We start from the raw sequence: 13,175 nt of genomic DNA on the forward strand, positions 1-13,175 counted from the left end.
TTGACTTCATGCCTCCACGTCCCCCCGATAGCTTTATAGACCGTAAAAGATTGCCTGCGAGAGTCTCCTCCTGTCCATACGGTAATTTCTCTACTGTGCGACATAGAGTCGCTGGTTATGACGCAATCGCTAGCCTATTTTTTACAAAATCTGCTTCTACAGGGCCACAACGTAAGATACAAGGTAATGGGGCCTTTTATACATTATCGTGTTTCTTTAGAAATAATGAATGGACAAATGGAGTCTTTAAACGCCTCAGATGTAAAGCAATTCGCTAACAGCAGGTGGGGGTCCGCTCAGGGGGGCAGGGTTTCATATTTTTTTGAAACACCCCTGGGTGCCGCCATTGGATAGCGGACCCCCACCTGCTGTTTGCATTCCATTGACTCCCATTCATTTTGGCATCACTTTGACAGAGAATAACTTTACATCTGAGGTGTTTAAAGACTGCATTTGTCCATTAATTATTTCTAAAGAACCACAAACATGTATAAAAGGCTCCATTACCTTGTATCTTACGTTATGGCCTCATAGAAGCAGTTTTTGTAAAAAATAGGCTAACGATTGCATCATAACCTCATTAAATAATGAAGTATGGGTAACGGGGTATCTATATTAACGGGAGATGGGGAAATTACCATGAAATTATACAATGGAAGAAAAAAAAAACCCATCTCCATGTCAGTCGCGGTTAACGTTATTCCTTTATTTATTTACAGATATAGCAGGGTTCCCACGCGTCCTGGAAAACCTGGAAATCCTGGAATATTAATGACCAATTTTCCAGTCCTGGAAAACACATGGAAAATGAGAGAAAACATAGATTGTCCTGGAAAATTATTATTTTTAAATTTTCTTGATCATTAAAGAATTGGCCGACAACTGGTTGAAACAATTAACATAACAGAAAGCGCTGTGTTCAGGGATGCCGAGTTTTGACACGTGACCTCACGCTGTTTAAGCTCCCTGTGACATATGACGCTGTCTCGTGTTGGCGGTTTTCAGGTGCTAGAAATTAAGTGTTGCAGCAAATGTTCACTGGTATGCAGGTAATATTTAATTACATGTTAATATTATTGTAAAGTAATTATTTTGATACGCATGTGCAAGGGGTCTGCACGGCAAATTACAGCATGCGTGACGGCATTTGCCTGAGAAAAGGTTATCGATTTGTTAAGTCTATTTTATTTAGAATCATTGGAACGTCTTGCATCCCCAAGACAAATCAGACCCAAACCTGTTTTATGAACGATATAGGAAGTGATAATAATTGCATGTTCATAGTGCAGCATAGACTTGTGAACATGAGGCGGAGGCCGGTAGTATATAATAGTACTTATATAAATGTAATAAAGGCACGTTTGCTATTGTACTATTGTCTGTTTGCTCTGTTCCACCAACCTAGTAGTTCCAAACAGACGTTTCTCTTAGCAACATACAGTGACGTTTCTTTGCCGACTGAATCTGCGTTTTTGAATGAATTTGAGAAACGATTCATGACCCATTCATGAAGACCGTCATTTTCTTCATTCCTAAATAAGCGTTTTGAATGAATCGTTTGATAGAGTGACTCCAATGATTCACTCATAAAGACTGTTATTTTCTGCCATCTGCTGGTGGTAATAATTTAATTTTTAAAGCATCTTACCTTTCCTCTTTCTATTCTAAACTGTATTTATTTTAAAACATTAAATATGTTGCGTTATTTATACAATTGTGATATACTGTTCGTTGATCCATCCATCCATCCATCCATCATCTTCCGCTTATCTGGGGCCGGGTCGCGGGGGCAACAGTCTAAGCAGAGACGACCAGACTTCCCTCTCCCTAGCCACTTCTTCCAGCTCTTCCGGGGGGACCCCGAGGTGTTCCCAAGCCAGCCTGGAGACACAGTCCCTCCAGCGTGTCCTAGGTCTTCCCCGGGGCCTCCTCCCGGTGAGACGTGCCTGGAACACCTCCCTGGGAAGGTGTCCAGGAGGCATCCGAAATAGATGCCCGAGCCACCTCAGCTGGCTCCTCTTGATGTGGAGGAGCAACGGCTCTACTCTGAGCTCCTCCCGAGTGACCAAGCTTCCCACCCTATCTCTAAGGGAGCGCCCAGCCACCATATGGAGAAAGCTCATTTCGGCCGCCTGTATCCGGGATCTTGTCCTTTCGGTCATGACCCACAGCTCATGACCATAGGTAAGAGTAGAAACGTAGATTGACCGGTAAATCGAGAGCTTTGCCTTACAGCTCAGCTCCTTCTTCACCACGACAGACCGGTACAGCGACCGCAATACTGCAGAAGCTGCACCGATCCATCTGTCAATCTCACGTTCCATCCTTCCCTCACTCGTGAACAAGACCCCAAGATACCTGAACTCCTCCACTTGAGGCAGGAACTCTCTTGGAGATGGAGGTGCTGATTCTCATCCCAGCCGATTCACACTCGGCTGCAAACCGTCCCAGTGCATGCTGAAGGTCCTGGTCTGAGGAGGCCAACACGACAACATCATCCGCAAAAAGCAGCGATCGTATGGTCCCCAAACCGGACACTCTCCGGCCCTTGGCTGCGCCTAGAAATCCTGTCCATAAAAATTATGAACAGAACCGGTGACAAAGGGCAGCCCTGCCGGAGTCCAACATGCACCGGGAACAGGTCTGACTTACTGCCGGCAATGCGAACCAAGCTCTTGCTCTGGTCGTACAGGGACCGAACAGCCCTAAGTAGGGGGCCGCCGACCCCATACTCCCAGAGCACCCTCCACAGGATGTCGCGAGGAACACGGTCGAATGCCTTCTCCAAATCCACAAAACACATGTGGACTGGTTGGGCAAACTCCCATGAACCCTCCAGCACCCTGGAAAGGGTATAGAGCTGGTCCAGTGTTCCACGACCGGGACGAAAACCACACTGTTTCTTCTGAATCCGAGGTTCCACTATCGGCCGAATTCTCCTCTCCAGTACCCTGGCATAGACTTTCCCGGGAGGCTGAGAAGTGATTCCCCCTATAGTTGGAACACACTCTCCGGTCCCCCTTCTTGAAAAGAGGGACCACCACCCCGGGCCTGGCTCCAGGGTGGGGCCCCGGCTGCGCCATGCCGGGCGACGTCACGGTCCTTGATTTAAATGTTGACATAAGGGGTTTGTGAACTGTTCTTAGTCTGGCCCGTCACCAAGGACCTGTTTGCCTTAGGAGGACCCTACCAGGAGCATATAGCCCCAGACAACATAGCTCCCAGGATCATTCGGGTACTCAAACCTCTCCACCACGATAAGGTGACAGTTCAAGGAGAGGCTGTTCGTTGATATTTTATTAAAACACTAGATTATTACTAGTGATTTTTTTATTAAATAAGGAACATTTAACACAAGGAACATCCTGTAAAAATTTAGCTGCTCAAAAAAGAATGTGTCTCCTTCCTTTCCATGACTTGCAAGAAAATAATGGAGAGAAGTCCCCTAATGTACCCAGCTGTGCGGCACTTGAGCTCCCTTGACCCTGTGATCATGGTTGCAAGCAGAGATAATTCAAGAGAAATGTTTCAAAAACTGTTGCAAGTTTTGCTCAATGCTGGTTGGTACACTGCACCTCAGTGTGATGAGGTTCTTGCACAGTACAAAATGTTTTTAATACACGTCTACACACACCATAAAGCAGAATTCCAAAATTTTGCTTACACTTCCAGGCTTGACAAGTTTTGAAACCAAGCATTGAAACCATGCAGAAAGAGGCAGATGAAATGGCCGTCAGGGCAGAGAGAAAGCATGACTTCACCTTACTGTCAAAATCAAATGCGAAAAAGTGTCGCAGACAAAAGTGAGGAGCTAACAGCTCTAAAACAAAGCTTGGAAAAGTTGCAAGAGAGTTTGAGCCAACTCAAACAGTAAATAAAATTCACAAGGTTACTGTGGAGCTTAATGCAGTAAATATTTTGGACGGCCATTTATTTGTTGTTTAGTCTGTTTGGGACAGATGCTTTTTGCAAATTATTTTTTTTATAATGCCTTTTTGATTTTTTTGGAGACTGCATTTGGGGGAAGAGGGAAGGGGAAGCTTAACAAGAAGGGCCTAGGCAGTCGTTATAATGTGTTCATTAAAATAAAGTGTGGAGTTTACCTTCAGAAGCTCTGTGTGTGTGTGTGTGTGTGTGTGTGTGTGTGTGTGTGTGTGTGTGTGTGTGTGTGTGTGTGTGTGTGTGTGCCCAAAGGTCCCCACAAGGATAGTATAACCTGAGATCATCTACATTGTGGGGACCAGCCAGCAGTCCCCATGGGGGAAATGGATCAATAAACATACTAAATGTTTTTTTGAAAATTTATAGAATATACAGTTTGTACAGTATAAAAACCATTATGTCTAAGGAGATTCTCTAGCAGGATAGTGAACCAGACGTGTGTGTGTGTGTGTGTGTGTGTGTGTGTATTTGGTGCATTTCTGATTTTATAGTTGGGTTATAGCCATAAATTGTATGCTTTTTTTAAGAGAGGAGAGAGGAATATATTACTCTCGCTGTGAATATGTGATCCTTATATTTTATTCTCATCATCATGAAATTTGAAATGTCCTGGAAAAGTCCTGGAAAATGATCTCTGAAAAAGAGTGGGAACCCTGTATAGGATATGCTTTAAGATGAATGTGATCCCTTTCATCCTGGTCTGAAGCCATCTACAACATGTCCCATCCTACATCAGAATACTTACCAAAATTTGCTTCTGTTCATGCTCGCCATCTCTGCATGTTCAGGTGGGTGATTCAGATTTCTCTTGGAACAGAGATTAGAAGACTTACAATTGTCCAGAGGTGGGTAGAGTACCCAAAAACTGTACTCAAGTAAAAGTAAAAGTACTTCTAGAAATATTTACTGAAGTAAAAGTACTAGTCTTGAATAGTTACTTGAAAAAGAGTATCGGATAAAAAATCTACTCAAGTAGTTAGATACTAGTTACTTTGGGTCATATATACTGAGCCTGTTTTTATTTAGATATATAGTTAAAATGTATGTTATGTGTGTATATAAATGTATATATTTCATCAGCCTTTACTCCAATTTATGTAATTTATTATAAAACCCTGTCTGTTTACTTAAGTAACAGATATAGGTGTCATGCCATAACATATTTTTAATATGACTGACTTTTTATTAAATGTGAATTTAACATTGAAAGTTAATGTGATATAAATATTGCTACTAATCTTTCATTGTTCAGAAAGAGAGCAAATAACATTTACATTATTAAAGATCATTTTCACTGACAGTCTAGATTTCAATCACTCTCAGAAACTCCCATTAAAATCACTGAAACTGTTAACACTGTGAAATCAATATCTTAATTAAAGATTCGTACACACATCTGCACTTTGTTGTTTCTGATGAGAGAATTCGCCAGGAAGAGGTCTCCAGTCAGTGAGCGAGTGAAGGAAGCACCGACATTTTAGCGATGACTCATCTGAACGCCTCTGATTGGCCATTGCATTCAAAAGCTCAACAGAATCGTGTGTGATTGGTTATAATGTGCAGCGCTGTAAAAACGCGTCTGTCTCTGGCTCAGCGCCAGCAAGCAATCACAGATCTGAATTTAGCAGCTGATAATATGACTCGCTGAACATACTTGCACCGGTGTGATTGTATTAAAATTAATAATATCTTAATCGGCTATTTTTTGTCTTTTCGAAGCTGCATTCAACTTGACTCCCCTCTGTTATAAGCCACACACGTACAACAAACTGTCACAGTGGTATCGTGTACTGTAATCGAATGTAGCCCAAGTTATTACCTGTTAAACAGTAGACAGCACACGCGTTCATCTAATAAGGATCTCCATCGCAAGCAAATAATAGCCTTTGCAGATTTGCTTTCAATTCAGTGCAGTTCCATAGCCACGTTTTCAACGCTGCTGATATTCTTAACGTTACAACTCTGAGTGAACCGCTTCAGACGCTCAGCGCGTGTGGCAGGGAACTGAACGAATCATTCAAACTGATTCATGAACCAATTCACTCGTTTGCCAATTGGTTTGATCAAGCCTTTGAACAGAATTGACTCAAAAGAATGAATCATTCGCGAATGGGCATCGCTCATTGCCCAGAAAAAAGTAGACGGCGCGTTTGGAATAAACTAAGCATTTATAACATTTATTGCATTAAGATAAAGTAAGGAGAGGAGCGTCGCCCACAGTAACTAAGTAAAAGTACAGATTTTCCCCAAAAAATGTACTCAAGTAAGAGTATAAAGTACCCATCTTTAAATATACTCAAAGTATTAGTTACCCCAAAAAATTACTCAAGTAAATGTAACGAAGTAAATGTAACTCGTTACTACCCACCTCTGCAATTGTCAGACAGGTTTCTCATGTCACATCTACAACCCGAATTCCGGAAAAGTTGGGACGTTTTTTAAATTTTAATAAAATGAAAACTAAAGGAATTTCAAATCACATGAGCCAATATTTTATTCACAATAGAACATCGATAACGTAGCAAATGTTTAAACTGAGAAATTTTACACTTTTATCCACTTAATTAGCTCATTTGAAATTTAATGCCTGCTACAGGTCTCAAAAAAGTTGGCACGGGGGCAACAAATGGCTAAAAAAGCAAGCAGTTTTGAAAAGATTCAGCTGGGAGAACATCTAGTGATTAATTAAGTTAATTGATATCAGGTCTGTAACATGATTAGCTATAAAAGCTTTGTCTTAGAGAAGCAGAGTCTCTCAGAAGTAAAGATGGGCAGAGGCTCTCCAATCTGTGAAAGACTGCGTAAAAAAAAACTTTAAAAACAATGTTCCTCAATGTCAAATTGCTAAGGCTTTGCAAATCTCATCATCTACAGTGCATAACATCATCAAAAGATTCAGAGAAACTGGAGAAATCTCTGTGCGTAAGGGACAAGGCCGGAGACCTTTATTGGATGCCCGTGGTCTTCGGGCTCTCAGACGACACTGCATCACTCATCGGCATGATTGTGTCAATGACATTACTAAATGGGCCCAGGAATACTTTCAGAAACCACTGTCGGTAAACACAATCCGCCGTGCCATCAGCAGATGCCAACTAAAGCTCTATCATGCAAAAAGGAAGCCATATGTGAACATGGTCCAGAAGCGCCGTCGTGTCCTGTGGGCCAAGGCTCATTTAAAATGGACTATTTCAAAGTGGAATAGTGTTTTATGGTCAGACGAGTCCAAATTTGACATTCTTGTTGGAAATCACGGACGCCGTGTCCTCCGGGCTAAAGAGGAGGGAGACCTTCCAGCATGTTATCAGCGTTCAGTTCAAACGCCAGCATCTCTGATTGTATGGGGGTGCATAAGTGCATACGGTATGGGCAGCTTGCATGTTTTGGAAGGCTCTGTGAATGCTGAAAGGTATATAAAGGTTTTAGAGCAACATATGCTTCCCTCCAAACAACGTCTATTTCAGGGAAGGCCTTGTTTATTTCAGCAGGACAATGCAAAACCACATACTGCAGCTATAACAACAGCATGGCTTCGTCGTAGAAGAGTCCGGGTGCTAACCTGGCCTGCCTGCAGTCCAGATCTTTCACCTATAGAGAACATTTGGTGCATCATTAAACGAAAAATACGTCAAAGACGACCACGAACTCTTCAGCAGCTGGAAATCTATATAAGGCAAGAATGGGACCAAATTCCAACAGCAAAACTCCAGCAACTCATAGCCTCAATGCCCAGACGTCTTCAAACTGTTTTGAAAAGAAAAGGAGATGCTACACCATGGTAAACATGCCCCGTCCCAACTATTTTGAGACCTGTAGCAGAAATCAAAATTGAAATGAGCTCATTTTGTGCATAAAATTGTAAACTTTCTCAGTTTAAACATTTGCTATGTTATCTATGTTCTATTGTGAATAAAATATTGGCTCATGTGATTTGAAAGTCTTTTAGTTTTCATTTTATTAAAATTTAAAAAACGTCCCAACTTTTCCGGAATTCGGGTTGTACGTCATGAAGCTCAGTTTGAGTCTGCGTAGTACGCTCGACCCCCAGGAAGTCGAGCGTACTAAGTACGACTCTCTCTCTCTCTCTCTCTCTCTATCACACACACACACACACACACACACACACACACACACACACACACACACACACACTCTCTCTCTCTCACACACATACACACTCTCTCTCTCACACTCTCTCTCTCTCACATGAAGTTAAAATGTTAAGTTAAAAAGTTGTCTATGATATTTTTCTAACTCTGATTTCAGTTCTTATGAAATGAGTCATTTGTATATGTTATGTATGTCACTGGTGATTTGTTGTGTCACTGGTGTTACTGTGTTTTTTTTCTTTCACATTAAATAAAATCTGTCATATGTGGCATAATGATCATTTTAAATTCATTGAATTCTGCTGCACTTAAGAGTTAAGCTTTAAAGGATTGTATTATTGCTTGTTTAAAACCTTTTTTTCAAATATTTTCATTGTTATAGCAAATACATGGTTGTGCAATTGAACTAACATCATTCAGTCACACTTTTAACAAACCTGATTAAAATAAATAAAACATAATCACTGTATTAGTTAGATCATCATTAATTTTCTGTACCTCTGACTGCATGTGCTGAAAATTGTTTTAAAAAATATTTCATAAACACCTTTAATATCGCTAAAGAAGTAAGGTAACACCAGTGACAAAAAATGGTGTATGCGGTCTTTAAATACATGCACACAAAAAATAAAAAATCATTAAGCTGTAATTTATGTGTACTCATAAAGTCAAAGGGTAATCTAATAATGTGGTCTAAGTTTAAATGTTAGAAAAATAAATCAATTTTAAGAGATCTTGCCATACCAAATGTGGATGTTTCTGTAGAATGACCCTGCTTCTAATTAGCCTTTCGCCGAGCCACGCCCCCCTTAGTTACTGTTGCTACTTCCGACAAACAAATGGTCAAACACGACCAGCGCGACAGATTGCCATGACGGGAAGAGATATACCCGTGCGTGTCAGTGACCTTTTTTGGAGTAATACCTCCGCGATATCCTCCAGATCGAGGCAAAAGGGGTTATGCCGTGGAGGGAAAAAAAGCGAAATCTAAGAAACACCATGACCTGTACCTCAAATGCAACCAGCACAGCCTTGTGTACCAGTCATGCTCTTGCACTGCCGGGAAAGTTCTCTTTCATATGTTATGGTCAATTATTGTCTATTGCGAGTAGCTATTTTTATTATTATCTTGGTGAGTAAAGGTTTTAAAAATGATAACTAAATACTAATTGAGTCTTAAATGCATAATGTAGACATATAGGCTAGCCTATATAGGCTAATGTTGGCATTATTCTTTTATTAAATTTCAGCTGCTATGGCGAAGCAAATAAGGCAGAGTCTTTATCTTAATTTATTTCGTTATTGCAAAAATACCCATCTTAATTTAGAATTTATTTTATTTACAATTTTTAAGAAAGACTCGTTTTTATTGGTGCGTTGGCCTATTTATAGGCTAAATGAGGGCTATTTAGACTTCTGAGATGTTATGGTGTCACAGAGGACTTATTTTATTTATTTGTTCAAACTTCCAAGTGGTCTATTACGTTAGTCATGTATAAATTATGTTAAAACATGTATAAATGACTCATTCTTGACAAAAGGCAAAAGAGCTGTGTGCGTGCGTACATTTGAATAATGTAGTGCTGTAAACGGGTTCGGGCTTTTAAATAGCTGTCAATCAAAATGTACTTGTCTGGCTCGGGCCGAAATTTGTCGGGCTCGGGTCCTGTCGGGCCTAATAACTTTTAAGGCCCGATTACAGCTCTATTGTAGTGTCCGATTTACAAACGCCGTGGGCGCACCGCGTCACCATCTTCCTTGGAGTCAAAGTTTGTCGGAACTGCCTCACATAGTAACGGTTGCTATGATGTGTGATTGGACAATGGCCGTTTTGGGGGAGGGGCCGGCGAAAGGCTAATTGACTTCACTTGTCTCCGTTGAATCCAATTGGGTCGCTGTGTCCATTTCTTTTACTGTCTATGAGAGAAACGCACCCGAACCAAATGTTGTTTGGATATGAAAATATGACACAAGCTTTCCTCTCAATAACGAAATCAACAACAACAACAACAAAAAACAAAGCAGTGTGAAAGCAGCAGTTAAAAATGCACCTTATTACACCGATGTGGATGTTTGAACGAGCTCAGTAAAGCATACACGTCACGTCTAGTATTTTATGCATTACCTTAAATCAAGCAGCTTTACGGTATTCATCATTATTATTAAATATTTGATTAAAGTGATAGTTTGGTTTGCAGAGATCAATTAATCAATTAATCTTAATCTAGCTCCGGACTGTTTTGATTATCATAACCTAGTAAGGTATTTTAAGAGAGATTACTCTACCAGTCAAAGGTTTTTGAATGGTAATGTTAAGGTTTTTAAAGAAGTCTCTTCTGCTCACCAAGCCTGCATATATTTGATCCAAAATATAGCAAAAGCAGTAATATTGTGCAATATTTTTACGATTTAAAATAACCACTTTCTATTTGAATATATTTTAAAATGTAATTTATTCCTGTGATCAAAGCTGAATTTTCTCCAGTCTTCAGTGTCACATGATCTTCAGAAATCATTCTAACATGCTGATTTACTGCTCAATAAACTATTATTATCAATATTTAAACCCGTTGAGTACCTTTTTTTCCAGGATTCTTTGAATATAAAGATACAGAGATCAGAATTTATCTGAAATAAAAAGCTTTTGTAACATTATACGCAATACCATTCAAAAGCTTGGAGTCAGTATCTTTAAAAAAAAAAAACTTTTATTGGGGTGTGGGGGGGGGGGGGTTATTGTAGAAATTAATACTTCTATTTAGCAAGGATGCTTTAAAATGACAAAGACATAATGTTACACAAGATTTTTATTTCAGATAAATGCTGATCTTCTGAACTTTCTATTCATCAAAGAAACCTGAAAAAATTATATTCTGCTGTTTACAACAACAATAATAATAATAATAATGTTTTTTGGAGCAGCAAATCAGTATAGTAGAATTATTTCTGAAGGATCATGTGACTGGAGTAATGATGCTAAAAATTCAGCCTTGAAATCACAGTAATTTACCTTTTAAAATATATTCAAATAAAAGTTTTTTTTTTCATAAATCTTTCAAAATTGTAGGCTACTGTTTTTGCTGTACTTTAGATCAAATACATGCAGGCTTGATGAGCAGAAGACCCTTCTTTAAAAACAATGTTACTGTTCAAAAATGTTTGACTGGTAGTGTATATTGTGAATAAAATTGTTTATCCAAAAATAAAACATCACTTACCTTTTTGTTTCTTATCCATATTATAAACTTACGAAAGGAGATGTTAGGCAGAATGTGTCATTCAGCTAATTTTCATATAGTAATTAAATGGTAAATAAGGTTTCTGTAATCTTATTTTGTGTGTCAAATATTTATTTGTATAAATTATATAATAATTGTAATTACATAATATTCCTAAAGCTGAAGTGATTAGACTCTTATTTATGTATAACAGTATTTTAACTAATTGCAAGAGTTGAATAATCAAATTCTATTGATTAATCAGTGAAATAATCAATGATTAGTCGAATAATCGTTAGATTAATTGATTATCAAAATAATCATTTGTTGCAGCCCTGGTGTATGACCCATTCGTTTTTCTCGCTCCCTATATCTTGACTGGGAAAAGGGATGAGTCAAAAGTATCAATTATTATATTAATTTAAACAATTATCAATTAATCATTGTATTAAATAACATATAAATATATATTGGTGTCTTAATTGTTTAGATTTTTATAATGCATTAGCTTTTTGTCGATCCACTTCAAAATGTAAAAATGTGTAGCAAAAATAGCAGATGGGCTTATTGAAAAAGCAAAGTCCTCTGCCAGCAGGTTTCAACAAAGTCCCTTTAATGGTATTCTGTAGTCTTTGGTTTCACTTTCGGAATTTCAGAAATATAGTGGTATCCGCAGTACACAAAGCTGACGTGCAGCTTATTCAGTGAAATCGTAGCCTTTTGAAGTTTAAACGCCATATTAATCCATATAGCAATTATTGTCTTTCCGTCCCCAAAGACCTCTTATAATTTATTCTTTTTTTTTACTATCTAAGAGGTTTCATGGCTTTAAATGTTTAACAATTTAACTGAAGATGTTTTAAGGACCTGCAGAAACCCTAATAAGAACATAGTTCAGGGCAAACATTTGTGATGCACTTGGCAAAAAGCTTTTGTTGACTTAATTTTACCTTTGAAATTTGATACAAGTGCAACTCTGTCGTCCCCGTTGTGTGTGTTGTGAGCAGTGGTGTGATGGCGATTTAAGTAAAATACAGACAACCCAAAAATATGGGTTTCTCCTTGAACTTGGTAAAAAGGATGTTGTTCCAAACCCGTTAAAGCTCCGCTCGTCTTCGGAACACAATTTAAGATATTTTAGATGAAAACCGGGAGGCATGTGACTGTCCCGTAGACTGCCAAGTAAATAACAGTGTCAAGGTCCATTTAAAGATATGAAAGTCGTTGTCAGAATACTCCATCTGCCATCAGACGTGCAATCTGGGCGACTGGAACACTTTTTGTAAGTGAATGATCTGTGTTCCGATCAATATGACCCCTACACCATGTTTATTGCTCTCTACTCTCTGAGCAGGGGGTTTACTTCACTTCAGAAAATGGACTGGAATTGTGAACCGCTGGTAAAGCCTGTTGTAGAAATGTTGTCTCCGGTCTGTGAGCATAAATGCGTTCAGGGGGCGTGGCTTTGGACAGCGATTGCAGGGAGGGTGGGATGTTTGCATTCAGTGTTATCAGGCTAATGTTAGCATTTTCCAAGATCTCCTATTGCACCTTTAACTGTGGGTTCTTTCCTGTTCTTGCTTCCACAGGTCCTCAGTTTATTTAGAAGTTAGTATACTATATAAATTGAAACAATTAAGATATATGTTATTTAACATAATAATTGATCCTTTTGATACCTTTGACCAATTCCTTTTCTTAGAAATTGTTTAAAGACTGAAATGTGGAGTTTATGTCTTAAAAGGTCTTCAAGGGTCTTAAATTTACCCGGTCGGTACCATTTGGAGTATTAATTTTTTTTGGAATAAGCCCTTTTTAATTGTCCCCTTAGTTATTTATTTTGGAGAATGTTCTGTATGCAATTAATAAGAAGTAAGACCTTTTGTACATTTGTTTGTTGCAAATT

Source organism: Carassius carassius, chromosome 25 (genome assembly GCF_963082965.1).
Source record: "Carassius carassius chromosome 25, fCarCar2.1, whole genome shotgun sequence".
Lineage (NCBI taxonomy): Eukaryota > Metazoa > Chordata > Actinopteri > Cypriniformes > Cyprinidae > Carassius > Carassius carassius.